The sequence below is a fragment of the Rhinolophus sinicus genome, linkage group LG04 (assembly GCF_036562045.2).
Source record: "Rhinolophus sinicus isolate RSC01 linkage group LG04, ASM3656204v1, whole genome shotgun sequence".
Classification (NCBI taxonomy): Eukaryota; Metazoa; Chordata; class Mammalia; order Chiroptera; family Rhinolophidae; genus Rhinolophus; species Rhinolophus sinicus.
The window spans coordinates 125,326,563-125,352,529 of record NC_133754.1 but is presented as its reverse complement, the minus strand read 5'-3'; positions in this window follow the sequence as shown (position 1 = coordinate 125,352,529).

Genomic DNA, 25,967 nt, shown 5'->3' with positions numbered 1-25,967 from the left:
TCCTTAAAACAATGTTTCTTCACAGCAGACTCCAGAGTGTCATCTTATCTATCTACTCTCCAATAAAACCGAGGGCTCTGTTTCTTTAATTCCTCACTCCAATGTCCACATGGAAAAACCAGGAAGACCACGTAGAGAGCCTTTGTTTCCTATGGGACTGCTGTTCCTCTCCTTAGTTATATAACTCTAGTTCTTAACACTAGAGTTTGGGAGGGGGCCATGTTCAGTAAGGCCCTACCAGGACAGCATCTGCCCAAACTGGGACGATGACAGGTGAGAAGACATTATGGCCCAAGGGGCTATATTGCCTGGCACTTAAGAACACAAGCTCTGGAGTGAAGTTGCCTGAATTCAACTCCTGGTTCTGCAACTTTGTAGCTATGCAGGCAGTTTGCTCAATCTCACTAAGCTTCAGTATTTAATAAGTGAAAAGGGGAGGGCAATAGGATTTATTGCCTAGGATTCAGTGAAATAACACTTATAAAGCACTTAGCATTGTACCCGGCAAGAGGAAAAGTTGGGTTAAATGTTAGCTATTATCATTACAAGATGAGGGGATCCAAAGTAGTAACTGGAACCAAGGTTGAAGTAGATAGGTTAGTTAGTTAGTAGATAGGAAATAGTAGATAATAGTGGAGTATATACATAAAGTAGATAGACTGGTAGTTAGGAGGTTAGAGTGGATTATATGGAAAGATAATATCGTAGGTAGGGCAGGATCACGTGGCACACATGCTTATCCCAGCTTGATTCCGGAGAGCAGGGAAAACCCATGATCTGGATATTAGATCTTGATTATTAACAATAACTACCATTTATTGAGCACTACATGCCAGGAACAATGCTAAATGCTTTCAGTAACTTGTTTAAATATAATCCCCATAGTACTATGAGTTTAGTTGTTATATCCTTGGAATGCCTCACACATAGTGTTTGGCACATAGTAGATGCTCAGAAATATTTGTTGATTTTGAAGCATTTGGCAGCATTCCTAGGTTATCCCTTTTGATACACATAATTTGCTTGAGAATTCAATCTTCAAGAGGGTGTTTAACCCAGATGACAGGTTACAAATATGATAGAAGCCATATTATAGGCATTTGCCTTTTAACCACCTAAAGCACAGGAGAACATACATATGTAATCAAATCTATTATGATGATTTTTCTACGTTGGTAAATAGGCTTTTTTCCCACATTGGCCTAGATTGAAAGAAAGCAGCACAAGCCAATGATGTGTCAAAGGGGATATTATTTAGAGAGATTGCTTCAAGTTTTATAGGCACACAAGGCTAGACTGAAAAATATTGTTCTTGGCAAATGAATAACAAAGTAATTAAAGGAGTCAACATTCAAAACAGGGAAGCAAAAATCTGAAGCGGGCACTAAGACAAATAAAACAAGAGTACAGCTTCAGTTAGGTAGGGAAAAGCCAATTAATAGAGCTATCCCTTAAAGGAAAAAATGGAATTCTCTAATGTAATTCCTCTTAGTACATTTGTCTTTAAACAAGGATCTCAACATTCTAATAAGAAAGAATTTGATAAGTAGCAAAACCAAGGTTTAAAAATCCCCGCAGAATAATTCAGGTCTGGGATTCCCCCTACCCCAGTTCTATTTTTAACTATTCAACGGTATTTTGCCAGCAATCCCAGGTGTTGGGTGACTGTTGGGATCTTCTATCTCATTAAAAGAATAGGTTTATTGAAGAGCAACTATATGTAGCAAGGGTTTCCCTGAGATTATCTAGCAGTAGAAAAGATATTAAGATGAACAGCAAATTCTGTTTCCTTTCAGAGAATGAGGAGATAATCCAAGCAGGAAAAGGATTGTTTTCTATTTTGTAATGGTTACTGTACCAGAACTATCATATTAATCAATTAATAATTATATGTTTGAACACCTATGAAAATGTCCATACAATTCATAGTATCACATCTGAGTGGGTACATTAAGTCATTCAGTGACTCCAGTGATATTTTTCCTTGGAGTATATTTTCTAGCTCATAGTTTAGCCACTACCATTTTTTGGCAGTGTATAGGAAGCCACAGTCACTAAAGTGAGTGATTCTACTTTAATTCACTCCTAAATATAACCCCTCTCTCCTCTCTCTCTCTCTCTCTCTCTCTCTCTCTCTCTCTCTCTCTCTCTCTCTCTCTCTCTCTCTCTCTGACTCACTCACTCACTCACTCACTCACTCACTCACTCAGATGGTTTTAATCATGGGCAACCAGGAAAATCAAAGCACACTAAGTATTTATACAAGAGAGCATTTAACCCAGATGACAGGTTACAAATATGATGGAATCCTTGAGAAGTCACATGGTGGACATGGAAGGAACCCAGAGATTAGCAGTATCAAGAAGCAGCTGCCATCTTAAACTAGAGGGATTAAAGGGGGTTTACCAGAGACCAGAAGCAGAAATCACTAAATGGAAGTTAGAAACGCACTGCATCTGTTCAGAGGCCATCCGAGCAATAGGAATAGAAAGAACCACCAGGGAAGATGGCTCCAGATGCAAAGAAAGAATGGAAAACACCCCAGCTTATTCCTTCCTTCTGCCCATAATCTCACTGGTATAACCCACTGGTCAAACCTAGCAAGAAACCAGCTGACAAGGGACACTGGGGAATACAGCTTTCCAGTAACAGTCACCCTACAGAATGGAGCAGAGCACAGAAGGGCCATGGAACATACCTGGTATCAACAGGCCAAGAACTGACATAAGCTTGTACCCACATCTGCACACAAACACACATAAATTGGTCCCCATATCAGAATAGTCCCTGTCTGAATTTGAAGCTAATTGAATCCATGGAAAATAAATAAGGCCAGCTATTTACAAAATAATTTAGCTTTCCAAGCCTACTTGACTAAGAATATAGGGTGTTGTCTTTCAATCTGGTCAAGGAGCAGCTTAGAAAAAGAAAGGGGAGAATAGAAGCCAAATGCTTACCATGTGTTAGGATCAGTGTTTGATACTTTTCAAACATCATCTCACATCAACTCTATAAGTTTAGTACAGAGTTCAAGGTTATAATGGTATATCAACCTCATCACACAAATGAAGAAACTCAAAGAGGTGATTACATTGTCCAGTAAAATACAAATAAATATTAGAGCCCTGTTTTATATGGGGGGGGGGGGTCTGACATAAAATTTTCACTGACAAAATACACCCTGAGATGCAATTGATGCAAAGCTGTAACATATTCATTTGCTTTATATTCTGCTATTTATTGTAATGATATAATTATTGAAAAGATGGGAAGAACAACCTAAATTAAAGAGTAATAAAAGGGTACATGACTTTCAAATTAACATAGGCAAGTGGAAACAAAATTGAATAATCAAAAGAAAAGGAAAACTAAATATGTAAAAGAATAAATATTAGAAAGTATATAGTGAGATTGTAGATTTAAGCCCAAATATATCACTAATTATATTAAATGTAAATGAATTAAATGTACCAGTTAAAAGATAAAGATTATCAAGCTGGCTGAAAACACAAAACTCAACAATATACTGTTTATAAATAAAATATAGAAAACAGAATAGAGGTAGTTTAAATGTAAAAGGATAGAAAAAGCTATACCATTCAAATAGTAACCAAAATTAAAAAAAAATAATAACATCAAGCAAAATGCATTGTTAAAAATAAAGAGGGACACTTCATAATGATAAAGTTTTAGTCAGTATTAAAGACCAATCTAATTTTTTGCACACTTAACATAAAATTTTAGATTATATAGAGACACCAAGTCATTATTGCCGACTTGGTAAATGCTGTGTTTGCACCTTCTCACTACCACCTCAAAATTACAAGTAAACTACAGAACAACAATCTTTGAGAATCTCCTGGCATCTAGCTGAATAGCAGTCCTGTAACTATGGATATACAGAAAAAGCCACATCCAGACTGGAAGGAAGGATGGAGATGTAGAACAGGCTGGTCCCCTAACCTACATGTGGTAGTTAAGAATCAGGAGGGATATCTTATCTGAGATGCAGAGGTCCCCCCCGGGATGTGAGGGGTCCCAGCCCCACACCAGGCTCCCCAGCTCAATGTTCCAATGCCAGGAAGAGAAGTCCCCACAACTTCTGGCTGTGAAAACCAGCGGAGATTCTGGCTAAGTGAGACAGGGGCAGCTGGAGTCCCAGGCGTTCCTCTTAAAGGGTCTCAGCATGGACTTACTTGCTTATGGACTCGTTCACTCTGAGCTGCTGGGGCAGCAGCTCAAAGGTGCCAGAAACATATGGGGAGGACTGAATTGTCTGGCTTCAGAGCAAGGGCTTGAGGGGCAACTTTCACCCTGACAGAAGTGCTGGCAGAAGCCATTGTTGGTTTGTTGAGCCTTCCCCCTTCTGAGCCTGCAGAGGCAGGCTTGTGCCATATCTGAGTCTCCATCAACCTGGCTAACACTGTTCATCCAGCCCTGGTGATTCCCTGAGACCTCACCCTACCCCAGTGCCTTTTCCATACAATGGACTGCCTTAGCTCATGCTGCAGACTTTCCTAAAATTTCTCAAAGGTTCAAAACCCACAAACAACCAGTATCTGTCCTCGGCCTGCCCCATACCTCTTACTAAGAAGCCCCAAGCCTGGCACTACTGGCAGCTGGCCTCAACTAGCAGTTTAGCCTCTCCCAGGTAACTCCAAACCCAGGACAGGTGGAAGACATCTGGGGATTTCTTTGTGGCTCATGTCAGGTGGCCCCAGGCAGGGCACAGGCAGAAGCTGAATTTGACCTGCAGCTGAGCCCCTCCCAAGAGGCCCCTGGGGCTGGGATGCCTGGTGGCCAGCTTCAGACTGCCACAAAGTATTTCCACAGGTGACACACCCAAAGACTGGGCAGGCACCAGAGCCCTGCTAAAGCTAATCATGCTCTCTGGGTCAGCCCCTGCATGACAGCTGCTACACTGTCATCACAGCCGGTCCTCACAACCAATCAGCCTTAGAGTCAATCCTTCCTATTGATATACAAACAACAACCAAGGCTCAACTACAACAGGAAGGCACACAACCCACACAAGGGACACACCTGCAGCACCTGTCTTAGGTGACCAGGTAGACTGTGCCACTGACTCCCATGGGACACCTACAACATAAGCACACTCTACTAAGACCAGGAGACATACCAGTAGCAGCCCTACCTAATACATAGAAACAAACACAGGGAGGCAGCCAAAATGAGGAGACAAAGTAACATGTCCCAAATGAAAGAACAGAATAAAGCTCCAGAAAATGAACTAAACAAACTGGAGAGAAACAATCTACTAGGTGCAGAGTTCAAAACACTGGCTGTAAGGATGCTCAATGATCTCAGGGAGAACTTCAACAAAGAGATAAGAAACACAAAAATGAAGATAGAGAATGTAAAAAAGAACTAGTCAGAAATAAAGACTACAATAACTGAAATGAAGAATAGATTAGGGGGAAATAAAGGATTAAATGAAGCAGCAATTTGGAAAACAAGGCAGCAGGCAACACCCAATCAGAACAGCAATAAGAAAAAAGAATTTTTAAAAAATGAGGATAGGGGTGGCCAGTTAGCTCAGTTGATTACAGCGTGGTGCTGGTAGCACCAAGGTTGCTGGTTCGATCCCTGCATGGGCCACTGTGAGCTGCACCCTCCTTAAAACAAACAAACAAACAAACAAACAAACAAACAAACAGCAGGCTTCTTTCTTAAAAAAAAAAAAACAGGCTTGCTTCTTAAAAAAAAACAAAAAATGAAGCTAGTTTAAGGGGCCTCTGAGACAATAGCAAGCATACCAACATTCCCATCATAGGGATACCAGAAAGAGAAGAGAGAAAGGTATTTGAAGAAATAATGATGGAAAACTTCCACAACCTGGTAAATGCATAGACATACAAGCCCAGGAAGTGCAGAGAGTCCGAGACAAAATAAATCCAAAGAGGCCCACACCAAGACACATCATAATTAAAATGCCAAAAGTTAAAGACAAGGAGAGAATCTTAAAAGCAGCAAGAGAAAGACAGTTACCTACAAGGGAGCTCCCATAAGACTGTCAGCTGATTTCTCAACAAAAACTTTGCAGGCCAGAAAGGACTGGCACAAAATATTCAATGTGATGAAAAACAAGAATCTACAATGAAGATTATTCTACCCAGAAAAGCTATCATTTACATTGAAAGGACAGAGAAAGAGCTTCTCAGACAAGACAAAGCTAAAGGAGGTCATCACCACCAAACCAGTATTACAATAAATATTAAGAGACTTCTTTAAGAAGAACAGATTAAAAAGATATGAATAACAAAATGGAAATTCTACATGTATATCAACAATCACTTTCAATGTAAATTGATTAAATGCTCCAAACAACAGACATAGGGTGGTTGAATGGATAAGAAAACAAGACCCGTACATATGCTGCCTACAAGAAACCCACTTCAGCTTGAAAGACACACCCAGACTAGAAGTAATGGGATGGAAAAATGGTATTTTATGAGAATGATAACAACAACCAAAAGCTGGGGCAGCAATACTTATACCAGACAAAATAGACTTTAAAAGAAAGGCCACAACAAGAGACAAAAAAGGACCCAGTAATTCCACTTCAGGGTATTTATGTGAAGAAACCCAATATGCTACTTTGGGGGACGTGTCCATACATGATCATTGAAGCATTATTTACAATAGCCAAGATGTGGAGGCAGCCTGGGTGTTCATCAATGGGTGAATGAATAAAGAGGAGGTGGTACATGTATACAATGGAGTATTGCTCAGTCATGGGAAGGAATGGGTTCTCATTATCTGCAGCAGCATGGATGGATCTGGAGGTATTGAGCTGAATGGAGTATGTCAGACAGAGAAACACAAATGCAATGTGTTTTCACTTATATGTGAAATCTAAAGAACAAAATAAACAAAAACAAAAAAACAGAAACAAACTCAGATACAGAGAACATTTTGATGGCTGCCAGATGGGAGGGTTATTGGGAAGATGGGTAAAAAAAGTGAAGGGATTAAGAAGTACAAATTGGTAGTTACAAAATAGCATAAGGAATATAGCCAATAACATTGTAATAACTATGTATTGTGTCAGATGTATACTAGATTAATGGGAGTGATCACTCTGTAAATTATATAAATGTCTAATCATTATGTTGTACACCTGAAATTAATATATTATATGTCAACTGTAATTGGAAAATAAAAACTATATTTTAAAAAAACTTTGGAGTGTATAAAGGAAAACTGACAGAAGTACCAGAAGATACAGACATTAATCACAATACAAGGACATTTGCCCATTTTAGTAATTGATAGAACAGACAACAAATCAGTATAGATAGGAAGATGTGAACAATATGATTAACAAACTGAACAAAATGATTAACAAGTTGACATAGTGGACATATAGAGAATAGTACTGTCAACAGCTGCAGTATATCCATCTTAGTGAAGCACACATTAAACCTTTACTAAAAGTTACCATATACTGAATCATAAATTAAGACAAAGGCAGGAACTCTATCTCTGTTACTGCGGGTTTATTTCTTATTTCATGATTTTTCTTTTTCTCTCTTATTTTATTTTGCATTCTTGCCCCTCTCCCCATTTTATTGTCTTGGTCTTTTTATTTCATTTTGGAGAATTTCTGAAGTTTATGGTTGTCTGTTAATATGTAGGAGTAAAACACTAGAGTGCTGGTTTTAAGCTCTGAGTATGGGATGCAGGGGATTCATCAATCACTAGGGGACCCCTCATGTCACTGTCTGTGGTCTTTTCTCTGGGATGATTCAATTTCACTGAGAATCTTTTAATCCCCTGTTTTCTCATATGTAAATTCAGGATAACAATTGTTCCTAGCTCATAGGGCTATTATAAGGATTAATGAGATAATCCATATCAAGTACTTAAAATATTTCCTGGTACATGAAAGCATTCCGTATATATTAACTATTATTATCTGAAGTTTTCAACTACTTTCATGGTTTCAACTTCATTGATTTACTGTTGATGGTGCCTGAACATATATAACCAATCACCTCTTTAACATCTCCATGTGGATATGTCACAGCCAACGCAAAAGTAACATGTCCACTCTTTTCCTATCTTAGTCAATAATCACTGAACAGATTATCACTGTCTTAGCTTAGGCTGCCATAACAAAATATCACAGACTGTGTCGCTTAAACAACAGAAAATTTTTCCCCAGAGTTCCAGAGGCTGGAAGTCTAAGATCAGAGTGCCAACATAGTTGGGCCCTGGTGAGCATCCCTTGTCTGGCTTGCAGCTGGTCACCTTCTCACCGTCCTCATATAGTAGAGAGAGAGTAGTAAACTCCAGTCTCTTCCTCTACTTATAAGGACACTAATCCCGTCATGGGGGTCTCACCCTTATGAACTTATCTAAACCTCAGTACCTCCCAAAGGCCCCACCTACAAATGCCATCACATTGGGGATTAGGGCTTCAATATATGAATTTTGGGGGGAACATAAACATTAAGTCTATAACCAACAAATTACAAATTTTGCGATTCCTCAAATCAGAATGCCAGCTCAACCTTGAATCTTCTCCTTTGTTTATTGTCTTTCTCCCTCAACCCAAATGGAAGCTATTAGAGAGCAAAGAAATTCTCTTTTTTCTTATTTGGGGTATGGAAAGTGTGTCTGCATTGGCTGTGTCTGAAACAGTATATAAAATAGGAAGAAGCACTGAAATAAGAAATAATTGCACTTTACAACACTACAGTTGTGAAACTTTATTCTTTAAAGTTTGGATTTGTTTCTAATTTCTTGCTCTTTCTCTTTTCCATTGTTTTCTGTTTTATTGTTTGTTTGTTTGTTTGTTTTTTGTTTTTTCTTGCTTTAATATACCTCCAGTCACTTTCAAGTAGAGCCCCACTCTCTTCTCCATTTTGGATTTTGCTTTATCTTCTTTTATTCCCTCTCCCTTATAAGATTTGCTGGTGAGAACTCTACCTAGTTCCCAATTGTCATGCCATGACTACCATTTCCTGGGCTCCTGGGCATCATAAAATATCCTTGGATTCTTCATGGCAGATTGTTGAATTTGGAAATATAGACTCTCTTTCAGATATTTTTGGCTTTCCCTTTCAGACTACACTGTTAAGCCTTTGGGGTTTCATATTGTTTATTCTTGCAGACTTCCTGGAGTGTCAAAAATGGCTTAAAACTATTACTATGCTGTGCATTGGCACATATGACATTCAATTGCCCTACACTGAGCTGAATTTCAATGAGATTTGTGTAAATGAATCAGAAACATATGGATTTTATCCTCTCTAACTACCTCTACTTTTTCAAAAGTAGGAACTCAGCATTTGAGTTCCACTGGCTATAAAATATTTGAAATTCAATAACATATGGCAAATCAGAGTGAGAAAAACTTTCCTATACCTGATTGCCATCTTGTCTCTTTTATCATTCTAGTTAGTGATGATGTGCTTGTTAATTTTTGCTCAGCTTCACTGTCCTCTCCTTGCCTTTAGATTTTCCTTCCTTATTGCAAGTCTTTATTAACCCACCTCCCTCCCTCTATTTTTCTGTCCTAGAAATACCTACCTGTTGGCCACTGCCCTGCCCTACCTGTGCTCACATCCGAGAGAGGTAATGAAGTATTTATAACCAAGGAATTCCAACACATTGTGAAAATGCCACAACAGAGGAGCATTAAAAAAAACTTAGAGGAGAGAGCAACTTTTGGGGGCATTTTGTACTTTTCTACCTTTTGTTTGCTTTACTTTTCACTCTCTTCACAAAGGCGCTCTCCATTTTTACTTTATTTCCTTGCTCTGGTCTCTCCATTTCCGGTCTTATTTCTCCCACCTGAGACCCCTACAACCATGTAGGCTCATTCCAATTCCCCTCTGTAAAAGTTTTTTTATCTCCATCTGGCACTGCATATGCATGAGGGGTTTGGTGCTTTCCTCTCCTACACTTTTATCCATTGTCCTGAATGGAATCCTCACAGTTGGAGCCTTTTGCTATTCTTAGCTTGCCTTCCTTCAGTGTAGGTCTCCAGAGAGCAGAGCCAACTCCTGGTAGAGCACAAGCTGAGTGACTACTTTGAGATCTCCAATTGCACAGCACAGAACATGTGGCCATAAGTAGACAAGACTCATGAAATTCTATCACGGTGAGGAAATTGAATGAAGTGTTGAATCACATAGAGCCCCACAACAGATACAGTCCACAGGACAGTTAGCAGCTCTAATTAATATTGCCTCCTTGTCTGCCAATAATTGCATAATTCAGTTCTCTAATAATTTTTTTAACTACCTCGATGAGTGAGTGTCATTTCTGTTCATCTGTATCACATTTGAAGCATTCTGATAAAAAATGATATAATTTTATCATTTGTCAAGCAAGATATGAGATATTTGAGGGCTAAGAATGGTACAGATTTGAACATTTAGGTAAGTTCAGGTGTTCATTAAGCTCCCTTCCATCCACCTACATATGTCCTAGCTGCATCAAGCCCCTTGTCATCCATAGTGAACCAGTTAAACACCTATAGATCAAGTGTTCTATGGGAGAGTAAAAGAGGAAATGCTATTTCTTCTGCAAAATTTCCGTATGTGAGGCACAAATTAAAATTTAGGTAAAACTAAAGAAAAAAAAAGACACTGTACAAGGGGTTATTTTACCTATCGATCATTAATATAGTCTTTAACTATTTCCCAGGCATTATTTTAAACATCTTACAAATATTAATATATATAATTTTCATAACAACCCTTCAGCATGGGTACTATTATCTGTGCTTTACAGATGAAAAAACTGAGATAGAGCAAGATTACAAGATTTGCACATAGTCACACATTTTAAGGGGCAGAGACAGGATTTGAACCTAGACATACCAGCTTCAGAATTTATGTTCTTAACACACCACTATACTACTATGCTCTGTTAGAGACAGCAGATATATATTTTTAAGTTTAGAAAATGAGATCTAGTGTCCAAATTCTGAAAAGAATCAGACATGTTCTAGAAGCCTTCTACCTCACAAAGGTCATATGTAAAACAGGAATAGCACCTGTCACATAAGAAATTGTGAGATTTAAATTAGCTAACATATTTAGCAAAGAGCCTGATATTTGATATAGTATCTATTTTTCAAAGAAACAAAAGGCAATGTGAGTACTGTATACATGCATTAATGGATGAGTTGATGACTAGCTGGACAGATAATTAAATAAGCAAATAAACAAAAGACCCCATTTCTTCCAGATTCAAGGGGAGGGAAATATTCAACTATCAATGAAAGGAGTGTCAAGGTCATATTGTTTGACAAGGATGTGGGATGGGAGTATTATTTGCCACACAAGGTTCTAGTCCCAATTTTATGAGCGAACCAATAGAAACTTGGATTAGTCATTTGAAGGTCTTGCAGTGTCTGGTTATCCTGGTTAGACACCTTTTCTTAATGAATTAATTACATAATAAGTAGTGGGCATTTTTTTGGCTCATTGGTATCCAAAGATTTTCTAATTTGGGAGACTTCCCAATGAATATGTTTAAATGGCAATCAGATCCTAACTTCCACTGTTGAAGCTATTGGCAATCAAAGCAAAGGTGCATGACATGATCTCAGGCAATTCAACTCTTTTTCGTCTTTGAAGTTTGATGGGGTGGCATCAAGACCTAGGGATAAATAGATGTGGCCATATGACTTTGTTCTAGCGACGAATGCGAGAAAGGGATATGTGCATCTCTGTGCACTTGGATGACTTAAATGAGCAAAGAAACTGTATTTCTCTCTTCTTTTTCCTTTTTCAAATAAAATGGAAACAAACCTTTACATTATTTGTAAATCATCTTAAATTATTTGGAGAGAGACATTCCCTTAGTTCTTGTTGGGTGATACTAGAAGAAACTATCTTTCTCTAGAGAATTGATTTCATTTCAAACCTACAATGGAGATTAAAGACATTATTTTAAAAATCCCAAGTAACTTTTTGTTCACCTAATTGAACAAAACACATAAATGTGAGTATGTGTGTATGTGTATATATAAATCATATATACTTACAAATACTGGACAAGAAGGTTCATATTCTCAGTGAATATCCCTCTAAATCACTCATGCTATTTTTTAATGCTATCATTTGAAAAAGACTGATTTGAGAAAGTGACAGTCTTTGCCATTATAAATTATTAAATAATCATTTATAAATATTAGTGACATATTCCTGGCCTTTTTGTATACCTGACAAAGTATTTTGTCTCACTGGCATGAACTTGGTACATATGATCTACCAATAAAGGGCCTTGTGTCTTCAGCTTGTCTCTTCTGCAGTAGGGGTAGATTTGTCATATCTACCCAGTGTTTGCTATCTAATATTTAATACCAGTGATGTATGAGATCGTTGGTCAGTGTTGGGGCTGTTGCAAAAAAGTAGAGGGAAATCTTATTTGCTCACATGGAGGTAAATGAAGATAAAATGTTTATGGTTGTCCCATTGGCAGCATAATCTAGACATCTGAAATGTATTATTTCCTTGGAAGGAGCATCTATCCCCACAAAATGCATTCATTCTTGATTATGACAATTCAATTATGTGTGAGTTCAGTATTATTATTCAAAGTAATTTTTTGTTTTCATTTGAGAGGAATGGTAATCCATTTCATCTGTTTAGTACATAACACTTTTCAAAGCATGCTCTTATAGCTCTCAAAACTGTCTGAGGTAGATAGTATCTTCATTTTACAGATGAGAAAAACTGAAGCTCAAAGAAATTATTTGACTTCCCCAAGGTTACATAGGTTGCAAGGTTCACAACCAGGATATGAAACCATACCATCTGATTTCATTCCGGTAGGTTATCTAAACTATTGTATTATTTTCTATCAGAATTTTCACTTTTCAAAAGTCCTCATCTTGGTAAACAAAAACCTTAAAATAAAATTCTACAAAGAATCTCAACACTGAACATTAAATTTACTGGTCAGAAACTTCTTGACTCACAACTAGAGATTTCTAAATGATGGAAAGAGGGCAGTTAACATGTTGTGATGTTCTCTTTTTCAGCCATAACTTTTCTTCTAGGTTTACAGTTATGGTTTGGCTTTAGAGTACAAAGCAGTAAAACTTAATTGAATGGAAGTCAGATCAAGGTCTTTTCAAGCTGGACATAATATGAATAACACAAATACAGATAAATCAACATTTAAATTTTTTTGTTTTTAGTTACAAAGATCCCAGTGGAAAGCATAACTCCTAATTTATAAAATCTCCTGACTGTGAAGCATGTTTTGTGTGATATACACAGGAATAGGCCCAAAGCTATTATTATCAAAAAGAAAACTATACCGTAAAACTCATATCTAGAGGATCAAAGTGTATTTCTGATACAAACCCATGCCTTTCCACACTTGATCTTAGCCAAAAGGCCGAGAAGCGATAAACCCATGCCTTTCCAAACAAAACCAGCAATATTTGCAGGTGACTCAGATTTTATATTACAGCATAAGGAAAAATGACTCCCTCATGTAAAACCTCTTACCAAGTTATAGTAAATACATTTAATTCAATAAATACATTCAGTACAATTTTCAATCTACTTTCCATTGTCCTATAAGTTGAAACCCTGTTTTATTCTGATGGAATAATAGCCATCATTCTGATAATTTTGGAACTCTTCAAATGCTACTTTGATGCTATATTTTGCCCCATGCTATTGTAGTTGTACATTTTTCTCCTTATTTCTGAGTCAATGCTGTCCTACCTCGGAGGACACTACCTTGGATGTAGTGAGTGTGCTAACTGTAGATAAGTATTTAAGCCAAGACTATATCTTTATGATGGTAGTCTAAATAATGGCCTCCCAAATATTTCCATTTCATAATCCCTGGAATATGTAAATATGTTCCCGTAAAAGGTAGCCTGCAGGTGTGATTAAGAATTCTGAAATGGGGAGATTATCATGGATTATTCAAGTGGACCCAATGTATTATATGGCAACAAGACGTAACAGACATATATAGAACATTCCATCAAACAATAGCAAAATACACATTCTTCTCACATGTCCAAGGAATATTCTCCAGAATAGACCATTAAGGCACAAAAGAAGTCTCCACAAATTTAAAAAAGGTTGAAATCATATAAAGTATCTTTCCAAACTTCAGTAAAATAAAACTACAAGTCAATAATTTAAGGAATTAACATCAATCCTTTTTGAAATCTTCCAAAAAATAAAAGGAGAGGAACACTTCCTAATTCCTTCTATGAGGCCAGTATTATCTGTTACCAAAGGCAGACAAAAACATTACAAGAAAAGATAACTACAAACCTTATTTCTTATGACAACAGATGCAAATCTTTCAAGTATTAGCAAACCAAATTCAGCAACATATAAAAATAATTATTATGGTCAAAGACCAAGTGAGATTTATCCCAAGAATGAAAGGTTGGCTTAATATATGAAACAATATAATACATCATTGTAGATAGTAAAGGACAAAACCCATGTGGCTATCTAATAAATGCAGAAAAAAATATTGACAAAATTCAACACCAATTAATGATTAAAATTTCCCAGCAAACCTGGAATAGAAGGAAACTTTCTTAACTTGATAAGGGCATCTATGAAAAATCTTCAGCTAACATCATACTTAACTGATAAAGACTGAAAGCTATGTACTGAAGCAATTAAAGGCAACAAGACTGACAAGAAGTAAACTCTATATTTGCAGGTGATATGATGCTATGTGTAGAAATTCTTAAGGAATACACACACAGCCACACACAACATGAAAAACTACTAGAACAACTGTAAGCAAGTTTGCAGGATGCAATTATAATATACAAAACTCAATTGTATTTCTACAAACAATTCTTTCAAAAATACATTGAAGAAAATATTTCCATTCACAAAGACCTAAAGAGAATAAGATATTTAACTGTAAATTTAACAAAAGAAGTTCAGGATTTGTACAATGAAAACAAAAAGTATTGCTGAAAATAATGAAAGAACATATCAATAAATGGAGAAATATTCTATATTCCTCGATTAGAAGATTTAAGAATCTTTTGTAGAAATTGGCAAGAAAATACTAAAATTTATATGAAAATGAAAAGACCTAGAAGAGTGAAAACAATTATGAAAAAGAACAAAGTTTACTTACTATAAAGCTACAGTATCAAGACAGTGTGATATTTGCATAAATATAGCCCTATGGATCAGTGAAACAGAATTAAGTCAGAAGTAAACCTTGGAATTTACAGTCAATTGATTTTTAGCAAGGTTCGAAGACAACTCAATGAAGAAAAGATAATCTTTTCAACAGCTGTACCAGCGCCATGTACTAAAATTAACTCCAAATGGATCACAGACATCAGTGTAAGATCTAAAAGTATAAAACATCTAGAAGAAAACACAGGAGAAAATCACCACGACCTCCAGTTAGGTAAAGAGTTCTTAGATATGACACCAAAAGCACAAGTCACAAGAGAAAAAAAACTGATAAGTCAGACTTCATAAAAATGAGAGCTTTTCTGTTTCAAATGAGACCATTAAAAAAATGAAAGGACAAGCAACAGAGTTGGTGAAAATATTTGCAAATCATATACTATATGATAAAAGAATTGTATCCAGAATACATAAACTATTCAATGCTTACTAATACGAAGACAATCCAATTATAAAATGAGCAAAATGGCATATGAATAGCTAACAAATATATGAAAAAGTGTTCAACATTATTAATTATTAGAGAAATTAAAATCACAAAAAGTCATCATTATATACGTACTAGACTGGCTATAATTAAAAAGACAAACAATATCAAGTGTTGACGAGTGTGTGATGAAACTGGAAACTGGATCTTCATAACTTGCTGGTGGAAATACACATCTACTTTGCAAAACAGATTGGTAGGTTCTTAAAAAGTTTCATAAAACTACCAAAGGACTCAACAATTCCACTCTTAAGAGTCTACCCAAGAAATGAAAACATACAGGGTGTGATAAAAAAATACAGTGAATGTTTAAATAAAAAAATGATTACAGTGAAAGACATATAATATTCAGAGTTCACTGTAGTGTTCCTGGGTACAAACTCAGCTTGCACAAATCCAAGGTAAAAAAAACCAATTAGCATCACCTTGATGTTAGATCTTGATTGATGTGCTTTTTTTTCTGCATGAAGAGAACTGGGTGATAACCACTGAGAACTCTGAACCTTGGTCTCAGGATCATAACCAGAGATCCGAGTTTCCTCTCCCGTGATGACTTATCTTAAAAACTGGAATCTGAAGCAGCGTGATCGCGCAACTGCAACAAAATTGCCAACAGTCAAAACATGTGGAACAAATTTCACACTCACTTGCCTCAGGTTCAAATCTGTTGTTAAAATGCTTTGAATGGAACCAAGAGATGTTCAGATCCTCAGAAATTTTCCTAATAGTCAATTGCCTCTATGATCAAATCATGTCACTCTTTCAACATTCTCTTGGGTTTTTGATGTTCAAGGACGTACCGATCTCTCTTGTTTTTAATCGATTCACAACCATTACAAAATCACTTGAACCACTTGTAAACCATCTTCATGGTCACTGCAGCATTACCATAAACTAATTTTAACATTTCATGTGCTTCTTTAGCACTTTTTTGCAGTTTGAAACAAAATTTCATGTTAATGCATTGTTTGTGATCCATGATTTACGGGACACTTAAAAACACACCTTCTCTCAACTGTAGCTCACACCTGACTTACTGCACCGAACAAGTTGAAACTTGTCACGCACTGTTACTAAGGTTCGATGCATGACTCCCCATATTATTGAAGATTCCTGCTTTTCCATTGGATGTCACTCGACAACAGCATTCACTGTATTTTTTGATCACACATTGTATGTACAAAGACTTGAACATAAATGTTCATAGAAGCATTACCAGGACAGCCTCAAAATAGAAATAATCCAAGGGGCTATCAACCTGATGAATGCATAAATAAAATGTGGTATAGCCATACAATGGAATATTATTCAACAATCAAAAGAAATTAAACAATGATACATGCTAAAACATGAATCTCAAAAACATGGTAGATGAAAGAAGCCAGATCCACAAGGATACATACTGTGTGATTCCATATATGTGAAATGCACAAAAATGCACATTTACAGAAACTAGATCAATTGTTGCTGGTGCTGAGGGTGTGTCAATGGGGATTGACCACCAATAGGCTTGTGGAAAATTTGAGGGGGGATGGAAAAGCTCTAAAATCAGATTATGCTGATGGTTGTACAACTTTATACGTTTGTTAAAAATCATTGAATTGTATGCTTACTTATGGTATATGAACTATATCCCAATAAAGTTTTTTGTTTTTTTTAAGTTGTTGGTGAGGGGATGTTAGCCACGAGACAAAAAATAAGATTCGGTATTCTTTAATCACATAGCCTGCTTGCTTACTTTTATTGTAGCACTTAATTATATTCTTTCCAAACCATCTGCCTTATCCTCCGACTTAAATTCCTCACTGGAAATGTAAACACAAGCATAACTGATTCATTCGGTTACTATTCTTTCCTGTTCAGGACATTATTCTGTACTAGGTCTTCAGTTGGAGTGTATCTATCGGGTCCAACTGACATCTCAAGCACCTGGCACTGAAACCAGAACCAGAAATCAGGCAGAGCCAGGAGATGAAAGAGAACAAAGGCACACAATATACGATTCCACGAAGGTGTGCCTAGCAGGACTGTTCAATGCACCCTACGAGTGCAGTGTGAGAATCTTGCTGTGCTATTAGTGTATCCTCCAGTCTGCCTGGGTCAAGGCAGAAATACCAGTCTAGAGGAGAAAAGGAAGAGAGAGGACCAGAAAGAAGTAAGGATTGAGAAAGAAATGTTGGCAAATGACCTTGTTACCAGCAATTGCTGTTATTCCAAAATCAGTATCCAACTGATGAGCTGCTAGAGACATGTGAGAGCCATTTGTATTATCAGACAAACTGAAAACATTTGGTTCAGGGCCCTAAAACAGTGAATCCTAGAAACTGACTATCACATTTCATAGCTTTGGGGAAAAATTGGGCAGGGTTTCAAAGAGGAAAAACCTTCTGCCAAATCAAGTCACCAGAGCTTCCTCTCCATGCAGACTGCCTGCGGAGAGCGGGGTCTGAGGCAGGCGCTGCCCCCGCAGTCTCCCCATTAGACAAAGGGTCTCATTCGTGAATCAAAGTTTACTTCAACAACATGGCAGGCTGGGACAGGTTCGCATCTCATCCGTATTTTTCCTTGTAAAAGGCAGAGAATAAAAGATACTAGTCCCATGTGTGTGCATGGGGAGGTTTATGGGGTTTGGGCAGAGGAAGGAAGAGAAAAATGGAAGGTGGAAGCTACTGTTCTTAAAGACCCACGTGCCAAGCACTTTTAGGCACTTTTCTTTCATTTAGTCCTCCCAGCAACCTTGTGAGGTGGGTATTATTATACCTCCTACCTTACAGATAAGAAACTGAGATTCAAAAATCTTTCCTACCTATAAAATAGATAACATTACACATTATATACATTCTATACAGGTAAGAACTTAAGGTTCAAAAGCTTGAATGACCAGTGTTACATACTTAGTGAGCAGCAGAGCTGGGATTTAAATTCAGGTCCATATAAGTCCTAGCCCCTGTTCTTTCTATTATACCACAGAGTCCATTCAGGTTTAGATAGTTTAAAAAAACGTTCATCCTTTCAGCTTAAGTGCTCTGATTTCTTGTTCCTGGATGATAATAAGCCAGGCAAAAGCCCTTCTGGGAATTCTTTTCTCCCCTAGGGCTGGAAGAATAGAAAAACACCACCGTGCCCTTGAAACTTCACTAACAATCACAACTGTAAAGGCTGGAGTCGATGCTGAGAGGATATTATTAACAAATGGCTTACGAAAAACCTTCAGAGGGTTTGCAGCCACCCACATCATTTGTAAAATGTTAGGGAAGAAACCTGATCCAGAAAATGGTTGGAAAGAAAAAACAAACCCCAGTATCAGAAATATAAAAGGGGGGAGGCCCGTTGCCTGTAGACAACTTGTTTTATCGTGAACAATAAAAGTGTTCCAGTTGATTCAATGAAAAATAACCCAAAACAAAGCTATTTTAAAATAGGCATTTATAGGACTGCGGGTTTCATTTCCTTTGCTTTCAGATCTTTAGCCGCTCATTCTGAGCAGCAGATGCTGTCATATAAGGAAGACCACCTGCTTTCCAGGGCATCACTGCAACAAATAGCTTTGAGAGAGAGAGAAGCAACATCACAGGATGAAAAGGGAAGAATTAGAAAGGGGGAAACGGGAAATTAAGAAGTTGGCTTAATGCACATCTTCTGAATTATTCAACTGCTAAAAAGCCGACAGATTTCTTTTGACACTTGACTGTCTCACTGTTTCTATATCCATATCCCACTTTTTAAGGTCCTATGTGAGGAGCATTCTGTCCATCTGCGCAGCCCAGTTTGTGACATATTTCTCTTTCCTTGCACAGTGGAGGCATAAAAAATTTACAGAACAAGGGTATTAATTAAATGGTATTTTCGTTTAGGAAAGTAGCTTAGCTTTAAAAGGGCTCCCAGGGGTGAATCTTTTTGTAAAAGAAATATTCTTTGGGAAATTAAAATAGCTCACACTCACTCACTCCTTCCCCCCAACAAAATGACTTAGATAGTATTTTTGAGTTCTAAAGTTTCTAAACCTGTGTTAAACCCTTACTTGAGGTAACGGGTATGACTTGAGTCACTTGAAATTATAACCTCAAAGGCTAATCATTTGGAGAGAACTGGGTTCCCACATGCCAAGGAAAATAAGACATTAAGGAAATTATTCATATAATTCCAACCAAGTTAACACACTCACCTGAAACACACCAGGAATAATAGTAATAACAGGAAAACATCTACAGTTTGGAAGTCTCAGGAAATAATTTGTTTCAGAAAGCTGTATTTTCCATATATTGAAGGATTTCCTTTTATTAAACACCCAAATGTTATTTTAAATTTTAACTGGTTTTAAGATCTTTATCAAATATACCAGGCATTGCTTTGCCTTCTTAGAGTTTACTTAGTTATAATTTATTCTATTAATACTTTCAAAAAGGATCTCAGAGAATTATTAAACTATATTCAAAACATAATCTGAACTCTTTTTGATGTCCTAGGATCTTAGCAAACACCTGTGAGAGTATGAGCTCTAATAAGGCAGTGCCCTTGGGAAGATAAGCATACTTGGTCCTCTTATTCTGTGAGGGCCATATCCTTTCCTCTTGTGTTATTTTCCTTCTTATGTCCATTATCTAGAGTTGCTCTGTCTCTTCCCTTGCTGCCAAGCAATCACTTTTTGTTCATGTTACAGGGCTACCTCTGAGAGTCCCTGTTCTCTTGCAATATCCCACCTGTTTGGAAACCAAATGACCCATTAGAATAAAAAGGTGCTAAGTAAGGGCTCAAGCGAGGATTTGCTAGGAGTTAATACACAAGTACATTAGTGCACTTCTAACATATAGCCCAGCAACCGAAAAAAAAACAGGTGGAAATAGCTTCCTCTAAGAGTAGGGATGACAGATAAAATTCAGGGTTCAATATTTGGGACATATTCATACTAAAAAATTACTTGTTCTTTATCTGAATTCAAAGTTAACTGGACATTCTGTAATTTTATTAGTTAAATCTGTCACCTCTAAGAGGTGCTGCTTACGTGCGTCAGCCTGCTCTAGCCAACCAGGCTCTTGATTGCAATGGTTAAGTAGATTTGACCCCAACCAGATGGCTCTCCAAGAGTTCTTTAACTATAAATATTATGGCACCAAAAATATTCATTGGGAGATGACTAAAACCAAACTCTCTGTAAAGAACATATACTTTTCCGATATAGATCACATGTAAAAAATATATCAATAAATTATGAAGATCACCCACCAGAGCACTGGTTTGGATCCTCAGTTTTGTGTGTTGTAACACCTACCTTCATGGCTAAAGGAAGAGCCCACAGGCTAAGCTGGATCTTTTTTTCAAGACTTTGCTGATGTTTTTGTGCCTATGTTGTCTGTCTTTGGGATTCTTATAACTTGAAGCTAGTTGAAGAATACTCTTAGTTTTTGCTAATGTAATTATTTAAAGTGACTTCAATAAAAACATCTTCAATTATTGATTTTTCTTGGATATTTAACCTTCTGGAAACTATTCTGCAAAATGATCATTAGCATTCACATTTTTACCTGGGACAGCTTGTTTTGGCCTTAATCCGAGACACTGCCAAGATGTGGAAATTAATAGTGTAAACCCTTTGGCAAGGAGATTCTTGTACTGGCACAAACTTCCAGTGTAATAACAGTAATATCCCTCCCCTGCTCCGCTGCTACACACACAGTCCAATCAGAGTCACTGAAAATCTGAAACATATGAACACATGATATAACACTGATTTTGGTGTTACCTGTGCCCTTTTAAACTTTGTTTTTGGTTACTGAGTGTATTCCAGGTAAAATCGCTGACTCAATAATTGAGATCCAGATAAATAAGACGTGTCACCTTGGAGCAGATCAAATAAATTAGAATAATTCTCCACTTCAAAACACAAATAGTAGATGAGGCCATCTGCCAATAGGTAGAATCCAAAACCAATCATAAGGAAATAAGACAAACCTAACTTGAGGGACATTCTACAGAATAATTGGCCTATACTCTTCAAAAGTGTCAAGATCAAGAAAGACAAAATCTTAGGAACTCTTCCAGACTGAAGACTTAAGATACATGACAATAAATGCACTGTGTAATCCTGGATTAACTTGGTCAAAAGAAAGATATAAAAAAATTTTATTGGAAGAATTGATGAAATTTGAATATAGATAGTAGATTAAATAATAATGTTATAACAAGTTAATTTTTTTCTGATAGTGATAACTGAACTATGGTTATTTAAAAGAAAGGACTTATATAAGAAACATGCAGTTCAATGTTTAGGGATAGAGGGCATGATGTGGCCAACTTATTCTCAATATACACATGAAAAGAGAATGTTAAAATAAATAGGGCAATATTTAAACAATTGGTGAATCTGGGTAAAGGGTATCCAAAAGTTTTTTATACTATTCTTAAAACTTTTGTGTTTATTTAAAGTTATAACAAAAGTTATTCAAAAATAAGGTAACACCTTAGTAATAACCTAAGCCCTCTCTAAAATGTAGAAGATAATACATGCAATTGTACTTTCAAAATAAAATGTCATGTAACATTTCATACTATAATAATTATAACTATAAGTAATTGTACTATCAAAGTGAAATACCATTTGACCATTTACATAAAAAGACATGGAACTAATGTTTATGTCCATGAACTAAAGCCTTTGTCTTAACTAAAGGCCCAAAGAGTCATTACTTAAAAAGAAAATCCATAAAATTGATATAGGAAGAGACGTTTAGGGCAGCTAATGGGAGAAATATAGTGAAGGAAAATGGGTGGTGACCAATCCCCTCTGGTGATACTGCAGCCCAATTGCTGGGAATTTACATTATTCTGATTCTAAAAACAAGAGACTCAGTTCATGCATGTCATGGGAAAACAATATATTACAAAGCTACATTGGCTCCCTTCTTTAGACATCTTCATATTGATAAACCCCCAATCAAATTATAGAGATCCAAAGTTTTCTTGAAAAATTCTCAATCTAAGTATCTTTATTTTCTATTTTTTTACGAGATGATCCTTCTATCTAAATATTTTTACAAAGGACCTGAGTTTGTGGGCTTTCCAAGTTCCAGCTCTTCATATAAGAGACTGAAAGTCACCATTCCATTGTAACAAAAAGTAAAAAGATGAACAAACCAAAAAATCAGCAATGCTTCCTGTATCCACAAAAGAGGGGAGATGAGGACAAACCACTGCACTCAGGACTGGAGAGACAGACAGGCAAATACAGGGAGTCACAACTTAACTGAAGTAGAGGCACAGGAGCAGAAACTGACTGGAAATCACTCAAGCAGAAACTGCCACAGGAACTGGTACAGAGGGAAAAAAACCTAAAATGTCCTTGACAACTCTGAGAATTAAAATCTTCAAGAGGATCCAGTAATTGCCCCCTCCCTTCACTTTTGTAAGATTTACGTCCAGGAGTTCAAAAAATATTTGTTGTGAAAACCAAAATCATCTATTCACGTTAACATAACTTTATTATGCCACTGTCTTAAACAATATTACTTCATTATTTCAGGAAAAGCTTGCCCAGGATGATGAAAGTTGCAAATAACTTTATTTTTCACTTCAGAAATTTTCTTTAAGAAACCATTAAAATATTAAACTTTCCAATTCTTCAACAGGTAGCATCAAACAATTGAAACAACTGCTTACTCTCCATAATTCATTGAGCACTTACCTTTGTATCTTTGCCTTGCTGTGTCCAGCAGTGCTAAACTATTATATCATGATTCTTACTCAGTCCTCACCAAGCTCCCACATTGAAAGAGTTGCCTTAAACCAGACTCCAAAACTCTATAAATATCCTGATTTTGCCCTCTGTATTCTGATGCACTAAAATTCTGTCAAGATAGCAGTTGATAATTACACAAATATTTGCTCTGTAACTATTACTTTTACCATGGTAAGAATAAACTCAGCTTTGTCCTATTAGCAGGTTGTTTTGATGATATTTTCAGGGAGCCATCATCACACATTTGATTGAGTTTGTAAATGAACCAAAGAAACCATAGGCAGCATATTCTGGTTAGAAAGTCAGTGTACTTTGGCACCGCACAGCATTTCTGCTAACTGCTAAAGCATCCAGTACTTTGCAAAGAATAACAGAGAGGCAAAGATTTTCATACAAATCAAATTATAAATAATGATAATTATTGCAAGATAATTTATGCAAGATGTTGCTTTATGCAAGATCATTAGGAAAGTCTAAGAATAGATTCTCAGAGCAAGGCATTAACGATTCTTAGCAACTCTCTAAGGAGTTACAAATAGACCTTCAAAACAAGACTGCTTAGCTCACACTTTCTGCTTTCTAAGAAAAGGTAGAGAGAGCACTGTCAGGGTGTCTGGAAAAATATATTTTATGGCCAACAACCTTACTAATGCCTGAAGCTCACTGGCCCTGAGAAATTGGAGTCCCATTCATTAAGAGGTAGAGGGCCCAGAATGTCTTAACTATTGCCATCATCACTACCATCAACAATATCTCACCCTGACAAGATGGCGGAGTAGACAAACATGGTGCCTGCGTCCTTTCATGAACACATTAAAATTACCACTAAATTATACGACAATCAACCTAGAGAACAATCTGAAGTCTAGCCAAATATAAGTCCTGTAACTAAAAATATAAAGAAGCCAGGTCGAGACTGGTAGGAGGGGCAGAGACACAGAACAGGCCTCAAACTTTTCTGTGGTGGTTGAGAATCAGGAGGGATATCTCAGCCATGGAGGTTCCCCCAGATGAGCCAGCGACCCCAGGCCCTCACACCAGGCACCCAGCCCAGAGTACTGGTGCCGGGAAGAGGATCCCCCACATCTGGCTGTGAATAACAGTGGGGATTCCAACTGTTCCCCACTGTTGGGACGGAAGGCTGCAGGAAAAGCATACATCCTCTTACACAGTCGGCATGCAGACTCGCTCACTTGTAGTCACTCACCTTGGGCTCCAGCGGTGGGACGGTGACTCTTAGGGGCCTCAGAGAAATACGGGGGCCACACTGAGGTGTGTAGCTTCAAGGGGAGGACTGTAGGACAGTCAGCATTTTCCCAGTGAGAGTGCTCCTTCCCTGCAGCCAGCAAGTGGGCGCCATCTTGCCTGTGTTAAGCCCGCCCCCACACGGCCAAATCTGAGTCTGATTGGCCTGGTGAGCTCCACTGCTCCACCCAACTGATTCAGCTGGGAACTCACCTCACCTAACTCGCCCACACCTGGAGGCACTTTCTCCTGAGCAGCCAGCCCCGCCCATATTGCACTCTTTCTTGGAAAACTATCAAAGTCTGGCCTGGCAGGCCCCAGGAGACCAGCAACTGGCCGCAGTATGCTCTGAGACTTTTGGTGAGTAGCTCCAGGCTCAGCACTGGCAGCAAGCCAGAATTTACATTAACCTGGTGACCACAATTCTTCCCACTCTAGTGACTCACTGGGACCCTGCCTCACCCAACTTGCATACTGCCCGAGGTTTTATCTGTAGCTAAACCTTAAGGAAGTTGGCAGGTGGCAGCAGACCTGGCACTGGTGGCAGCCGACCTCAATTCACAGTGAAGCCTCCTCCATTCCCCTCCAGGTTTAGCACAGGCAGTTAATAACTGCAGATCACTTTATAGTCCCTACCACGTAGTCCTAGGCCAGTCAAAGGCTGTGGATGACCTGGGCCTGCACCAGAGCCCCTCACAGGAGACCCCAGAACCAACATACTTGGAGGTTGGCTTCAGACTACATCAGAACACCACCCAATCACCCACACAAGTGACACACACAAAGAGTGGTCTCAACAGGCCCCAGAATCCTGCTCTGTGTGGTCCAAACAAGCCCACAGCTAGACACATTGTAATTAGAATGACAAAGGGAAAAGACAGAGAGAATCTAAAAGCAGCAAGGGAAAGACAACTAATAACTTACAAGGGAGCCCCCATAAGATTGTCAACTGATTTCTCAACAGAAACTTTGCAGGCAGAAGGGACTGGCACAAAATATTCCATGTGATGAAAAGCAATCAAAGGTCCTCTTACCAGCAAAGCTATCATTTAGAATCAAAGGACTGATGAGCTTCCCAGACAAGGAAAAGCTAAAGAAGTTCATCACCCCCAAACTAGTATTACAAGAAATGTTAGAGGGACTCTTTTAAGATGGAAAAAATAAAAAGATCAAAATTATGAATAATAAAGTGGCAAAAGCTACATATTATCAACAATTACTTTTAATGTAAATGGATTAAATGCTCCAATCAAAAGACATTTGAGGGATGAATGAATAAGAAAAAAAAAAAAACTCTTGACACATGCTGCCT